Below are 7,874 nucleotides of genomic sequence, written 5' to 3'. Positions count from 1 at the left end.
GAGAATCGAACCTGTGGTTTCGGTGTGACGAGCGAACACTTAAACCAGTTAGCTATCCCGCCATCCCTGATTGTATTTCCCCAAGTGTGTGAGTGTATGTTGTTTAACATCGATGTCAGCAATGTTACGAGGGGCGGTCGGGTAGCCTTGTGGTTAAAGCGTTCGTTCGTCACGCCGAAGATCCGGGTTCGATTCCCGACATGGGTACAATGTGTGAAGCCCATTTCTGGTGTCCCCCGCCGTGATATTGCTGGAATATTGCTGGAATATTGCTAAAAGCGGCGTAAAACCATACTCACTCACTCACTCACTCAGCAATGTTACGACCATACAACACAGATTTATTACTTGTTTGTTTGTTGTTTAACACCTAACTCAACAATATTCCAGCTATATGACGGAGGTCTAGATCTGTACGTAATCGAGTCTGAATCAGACATGGTTGATGCATGTCATCGTATCCCAATTGCGTGGATCGATGCTCGTGATGTCAATCACTGGATTGTCTAAATTAAACAACAAATGCGTTAAACAAAAAACAAACAAAACAGAACATTGCTTTTTTCACCTAAACTAATCTCACACGTTATTGACACACATTGAAAAGTAAATAAAATAAAATTCCAAACGAATACACGAGAGATATGAAACCTTTGAAAAGCGAAACACGTGTGCACATGCCAGTTCGCACATTGCCATGTAATAGGTCTTTTAGCCAGGGATCCTCATCCCACAATCACCCTGGTCACTTGTCCACTCCACCCGCACACCCCCACCCCCACCCACCCCACCCGTCCCAACCCAGTCCCAAGCCTTCCATCAATACTTCATGGGTAGAATTCAAAACCGATTTCACCCGGTCTCTGTTGGAGCGCGCAGTTCTGTCCGCAAAACCAGTCAATGTACTGGGTCGGGCGACCTGCGTTTCTAAAAACAGATTCACGTCATGCATTCGGCTATCTCCGGTCTTGTCCGGGCCGACATAATTCATGCGGCTGCTTGAAACGTCGTAACGGTGATGTCATTCGTACATTATCGACCCGTCTCGTAACATTGTCCGGAATTGCGCGAACTGAAGTCACGCGGCTGTTGGAGTCTATATTTAGATACAACTCATAGACGGGGGTTTCCCAAAGGGAATTTTCACAAGACAAGGAAGATTCGAGACGATCTGCAAGGTAAGTTTGATGATATATCCGAACATTTAATGTTTATTGTATGCCTAGATTAGAATAGATTAGAATATATTTAATATAAGGTTTATGATGGCTTAGCGGTAGATGTCAAAATGAATGTCAAATGAAAATATGAAAATATTGACAAGGATCGGAGATACCGAAACCGACCACATTAGTTTCGCGATATTTTCCGATCTGTATGAATTAGATAACATAAAGGGGTTCGTCAAAGAAATATATTTAAATAATGATTCGAATATCGATTTCATGTAGATTTTACTTCAATCCAAGTTTTTGGTTGTGTTGACTAAATGAATGAGCTAACTACTTCCTCAGAAATAGCTGTCATCGTCGTCGTGGTCGTCATCACAGTCATCACTATCACCATAACAGCATCTCGCTATAAATGTCTTGACACTTTCCCCCGTGAATACCAGGGGTAGACTAGGTCTTCAGCAACCCATGCTTGCCGTAAAAGCCGACTGTGCTTGTAAGAGGCGACTAACGGGATCGGGCGGTCAGACTCGCTGACTTGGTTTGATGCATGTCATCGATCCCAATTGCGCGGATCGATGCTCACAATATTAATCACTGGCTTGTCAGGTCCAGGCTCGATTATTTACAGCCCGCCGTCATATAGCTGGAATATTGCGGCGTTAAACAACAAACAAACAAGAAAACTTGCTCATACATGCCATCGTATCCCAATTTTGTTGATCGATGCTCATGATGTCAATCACTAGGTTGTCAGGTCCAGACTCGATTATGTACAGACCGCCGTCATTCGCTACCTCTAAGATGTTAAATTATATCAGTAGAAGCGAGTCAGATATACCTCGCCTCCAGTTCAGTGACAGGCGCTACAAATCGCTGTAGAGAGTTATGTCCCTTAGATGTGTCAGGATCTACTGTGCGTGGGTTCGCCCCTGATTATCAAATTCACAAAGATGGAAACCGTCTACGACCTCCGTCACGTGGGCTTTTCACCCACAATAAAGAATTACTGAAGACCAATTCTAACCCGGATCTTCTCAGAAGAATTTCACATGGACCATTAATTGTTTCAGTTACTTCTTCGCAGAAGTAAAACAGTCTGAGAGAAGGATGAGGGATGATGAAAACGCTTACAACATGAATATCATGAGGAACCGCATCATGCGAGATATTAACATCCACAACAATGGTGACGTCATCAGTGACGTAATCGGTGGAGATGACGACTCTGACGTTGAAATGGAAGACCTCGAACGGGCACGTGCCTCAGATGCCTCCTACGATGTTGGAGGTAAGCACAGTGTACTGTGTACAAAAAATGCGTTGAAAGATGGTACTTGTTGTTACCCTGCCTGGAGTATTCTGTGTTTGAGTGGGGTATCACTGCGGCATCTCAGAGTGTTTGCACAATCAAATTGGCATTAGTCCAGGCTAGTACACACACACGCACGCACGCACGCACGAACGCACGCTCGCATGTATGTCGCTATATAAGAGCATTAATCTTGAATGCGATGTTAAACCACTCTCACTTTACGAAATACCCAGAATATGTCAGTTTGCAATCCTGTTAGTACGAAGCCTTAATCCGAAACTGGATAGTTACAATTGGAAACATTTGCACATAATCAAAGGGCATTACTGACCACCCTCATTAATCCGGAAATTGTTAATCCGGACAATTTAACTTGGATGGTATAGCTCGGTTTAACAGGGCTCTGTTAATGTTTACAAACTGGAATATATTTTAATCACGTGTGTAATCTCTTGCAGATGCTGACGAGGCAGTGGGGTAGGTGGGGCGAAAGTCAGGAGCCTCGTGCACGTGTTTGAAATCGACAACACCCCCCCGTCAGTCATGACATCGGCGTTGTTTCCATTTCTAGCTTCTCAGTAGCCTGTGTGTGTGTATCAGTCATGGACATGGACTCAAAAATACATATTTATGAAGATTTAACCTGAAAATGAAACATATGTGTGAAACTTATAGATACATATGAAATATATACACCATAAAATCACCACTCGCATATAGTCATCGACACTGCGTACATCGATGCTCATGATGTCATTCACTGGATTGTCTGGTCCAGACTCGATTATTTAGAGACCACCGTCATATATGTGGAAATAGAAATTATGACAAACAAACAAATGTAAACAAACAAACACGGCCCTGATCAGGCCAAAGCACCTTGTGTTGATATATGAGAAACTAAACATATGGATGTGTAGTTAAGAACCTCATACTAGTTCTAAGCCGGAAGGACCCGTGAAGATGCGGGTTAGAATACGTCTTCAACAACCCATGCTTGCCGTAAAAGGCGACTATGCTTGTCGTAAGAGGCGACTAACGGGATCGGGTGGTCACGCTCGCTGATTTTGTTGATGCATGTCATCGTATCCCAATTACGCGGATCGATGCTCATGATGTCAATCACTGGATTGTCTGGTCCAGGCTCGATTATTTACAGACCGCCGTCATATAGCTGGAATGTTGCTGAGTGCGGCGTTAAACAATAAACAGCATCATCATCATCATCTTAGCCGAATGACATTATAGTACCTACATAGTGTCAGGGGACAATTTAATTATCAATCATAGTTTATCTTCACGACATTCATTAAGCTTCATCGTCGGACTTCTTTATATTTTGCTCTGTTGAGTTATACGTGATTATCACCCTTGTGTATTCCCAGGACGTGTTTCAGGTCTATGGTGGAAACGAATTATACAAATGCATGTTTCCTTGTTTTTGTTCTTTTGTGAAATGGTTGCCATTTCGTTTTTCAATGTTGCACCAGTTCTATTTTTACCCAGTGTGCCATCGGTCTGAAGTGACCTGTAATGGGAGGTCCTCCGATCATTGTGTGGCGGAAGCGAGCAATAACAGCGGTTATCTGCCTTTGTTAGACAGCCAGTTGTTAGAGTGCGTGGGTATGTTGTTTTACGCCGCTCTATGCAATATTTCAGGGAAATCTCCCAAAACCCCTACATCCCATTTCCCCTACAGCTTAAGACAACAAAGTTCACGGTCCATGGCACTGCTAATCCCTAGTCTGTTACCTATGTCATACAATGGAACAACCCAAGAAACTCGAATAGATTGAGATAAATATTTAATTACGATTACGATATTATTCAAAATTCATAATACATTATAATAAAATGTTCATTTTTCAAAATTCATAATACATTATAATAAAATGTTCATTTTTCAAAATTCATAATACATTATAACAAAATGTTCATTTTTCATCTCAACTGTAAATCGTCTCATCTCAGTTTCTCAGTGTAATAATTGTTTCTTCCTATTGTTGTTTGTAATTTCTAAATATTGTCTTCTCATCTACAGGCATCTTTCATTACACTTACATTAATTTTTTTTTTTTTTAACTTTCCTTTAAGTCCCCTAATCCCCTAAAGCTCTACCCTTTTCATTTCTACTACCTCTACTCCAGACCTTAATCTCTCCTTTAGGTGAGTTCATAATGCCAGACAGGTAAATGCCGCGTGTTGTTTTAACTAATTGTAGGGGAACTGGGTTGTAGGGGAAATGGGATGTAGGGGTTTTGGGAGATAACCTATTCCAGCAATATCATGGTCATCTACTGAACGTCTATACACAGAGAGGCCAAATAAATTCTATCAATTTCTAAAAATCAAAAGTAATCATATCAGTGCGAAAATAGAGATGTTATAACAAAAACAGGAATTGTTAAAATTACCAATAGATATGGTATACCCTACTCACACACATGAGGAACAGGTCAGCCAAAATTACTAAGGCAGAAGGCTACCTCTTAAACACTTATGCAACAACATTGATGGTAGCGGCATGGCTTGGTTATGCAAAGTAGAATATATTACTTCGCAGAGAGGAACTCAGTGTCTATTTATTTTCAAAGTATTGAAATGAAATAACAGTAAAAAAGATAGAGACTAATGTGGTGTTATGCTCTAACTGGGTTGTTCCTTGACCTATCCAAGGGTACAGGTGGCTAATTAGCTGTGAATCCATCCGGAAATCGTGTTGTCTTAAGTTGCCTGTCTAACAAAAGGAAGGACACCCTAGCATTTGATATGAATGAGAATGTCCAGTGGAACAAAATATGTTTTCGATGACGAAAAGTAGGCTCGATCGCTTTGGGTTCTTTCGTTCCGGTGTGTACCTTATACCACTGAGACACTGGTGTGTACCTTAGACCACTGAGACACAAGTGTGTACCTTAGACCACTGAGACACCAGTGTGTACCTTAGACAACTGAGACACTGGTGTGTACCTTAGACAACTGAGACACTGGTGTGTACCTTAGACCACTGAGAAACCGGTGTGTACCTTATACCACTGAGACACCAGTGTGTACCTTAGACCACTGAAACACTGGTGTGTACCTTAGACCACTGAGACACCGGTGTGTACCTTATACCACTGAGACACCAGTGTGTACCTTATACCACTGTGACACTGGTGTGTACCTTAGACCACAGAGACACCAGTGTGTACCTTATACCACTGAGACACCAGTGAGTACCTTAGACCACTGAGACACTGGTGTGTGTACCTTATACCACTGAGACACTGGTGTGTACATTAGACCACTGAGACACCGTTGTGGCTTAGACCACTGAGACACCAGTGTGTACCTTAGACCACTGAGACACTGGTGTGTTACTTATACCACTGAGACACCGGTGTGTACCTTAGACAACTGAGACACCAGTGTGTACCTTAGACAACTGAGACACCAGTGTGTACCTTATACCACTGAGACACCAGTGTGTACATTATACCACTGAGACACCAGTGTGTACCTTATACCACTGAGCCATCAGTGTGTACCTTATACAACTGAGACACCAGTGTGTACCTTATACCACTGAGACACCGGTATGTACCTTAGACCACTGAGACACCGGTGTGTACCTTAGACCACTGAGACACCGGTGTGTACCTTATACCACTGAGACACCAGTGTGTTACTTATACCACTGAGACACCAGTGTGTATCTTATACCACTGAGACACCGGTGTGTACCTTAGACAACTGAGACACCAGTGTGTACCTTAGACAACTGAGACACCAGTGTGTACCTTATACCACTGAGACACCAGTGTGTACATTATACCACTGAGACACCAGTGTGTACCTTATACCACTGAGCCATCAGTGTGTTCCTAATACAACTGAGACACCAGTGTGTACCTTATACCACTGAGACACAGGTATGTACCTTAGACCACTGAGACACCAGTGTGTACCTTATACCACTGAGACACCGGTGTGTACCTTATACCACTGAGACACCGGTGTGTACCTTATACCACTGAGACACTGGTGTGTACCTTATACCACTGAGACACCAGTGTGTACCTTATACCACTGAGACACTGGTGTGTACCTTAGACCACTGAGACACTGGTGTGTACCTTATACCACTGAGACACTGGTGTGTACCTTAGACCACTGAGACACCAGTGTGTACCTTATACCACTGAGACACCAGTGTGTACCTTAGACCACTGAGACACTGGTGTGTACCTTATACCACTGAGACACTGGTATGTACTTTGTACCACTGAGACACTGGTGTGTTCCTTATACCACTGAGACACCGGTATGTACCTTAGACCACTGAGACACCGGTATGTACCTTAGACCACTGAGACACCGGTGTGTACCTTATACCACTGAGACACCGGTATGTACCTTAGACCACTGAGACACTGGTGTGTACCTTAGACCACTGAAACACTGGTGTGTACCTTATACCACTGAGACACTGGTGTGTACCTTAGACCACTGAGACACCAGTGTGTACCTTATACCACTGAGACACTGGTATGTACTTTGTACCACTGAAACACCGGTGTGTTCCTTATACCACTGAGACACCAGTGTGTACTTTATACCACTGAGACACTGGTGTGTACCTAAAACCACTGAGACACCAGTGTGTTCCTTATACCACTGAGACACTGGTATGTACTTTATACCACTGAGATACAAGTGTGTACCTTAGACAACTGAGACACCAGTGTGTACCTTAGACAACTGAGACACCAGTGTGTACCTTATACCACTGAGACACCAGTGTGTACATTATACCACTGAAACACCAGTGTGTACCTTATACCACTGAGCCATCAGTGTGTACCTTATACAACTGAGACACCAGTGTGTACCTTATACCACTGAGACACCGGTGTGTACCTTAGACAACTGAGACACCAGTGTGTACCTTATACCACTGAGACACTGGTGTGTACCTTAGACCACTGAGACACCGTTGTACCTTAGACCACTGAGACACTGGTGTGTACCTTAGACCACTGAGACACCGGTGTGTACCTTAGACCACTGAGACACCGGTGTGTACCTGATACCACTGAGACACCAGTGTGTACCTTATACCACTGAGACACCAGTGTGTACCTTATACCACTGAGACACCGGTATGTACCTTAGACCACTGAGACACCGGTATGTACCTTAGACCACTGAGACACCGGTATGTACCTTATACCACTGAGACACTGGTGTGTACCTTAGACCACAGAGACACCAGTGTGTACCTTATACCACTGAGACACCAGTGAGAACCTTAGACCACTGAGACACTGGTGTGTACCTTATACCACTGAGACACTGGTGTGTACCTTAGACCACTGAGACACCAGTGTGTACCTTATACCACT

General features: G+C 43.3%; 1 long non-coding RNA gene across 1 annotated transcript; it reads left to right on the top strand.

The window, feature by feature from the left end:
- Positions 1 to 1,066: 1,066 nt before the first annotated feature.
- LOC124152688 lies at positions 1,067 to 3,561 on the top strand. Its single transcript, XR_006863538.2, has 3 exons — positions 1,067 to 1,178; positions 2,246 to 2,463; positions 2,946 to 3,561. It is a non-coding gene; the product is annotated as an uncharacterized LOC124152688 (long non-coding RNA).
- The last annotated feature ends 4,313 nt before the right edge of the window (positions 3,562 to 7,874 follow it).

Source organism: Haliotis rufescens, unplaced genomic scaffold (genome assembly GCF_023055435.1).
Source record: "Haliotis rufescens isolate VD_foot unplaced genomic scaffold, xgHalRufe1.0.p SCAF_14, whole genome shotgun sequence".
Taxonomy (NCBI): Eukaryota; Metazoa; Mollusca; class Gastropoda; order Lepetellida; family Haliotidae; genus Haliotis; species Haliotis rufescens.
The sequence above is the reverse complement of the archived record's forward strand: the minus strand, read 5'-3'. Positions and strand labels throughout refer to the sequence as shown.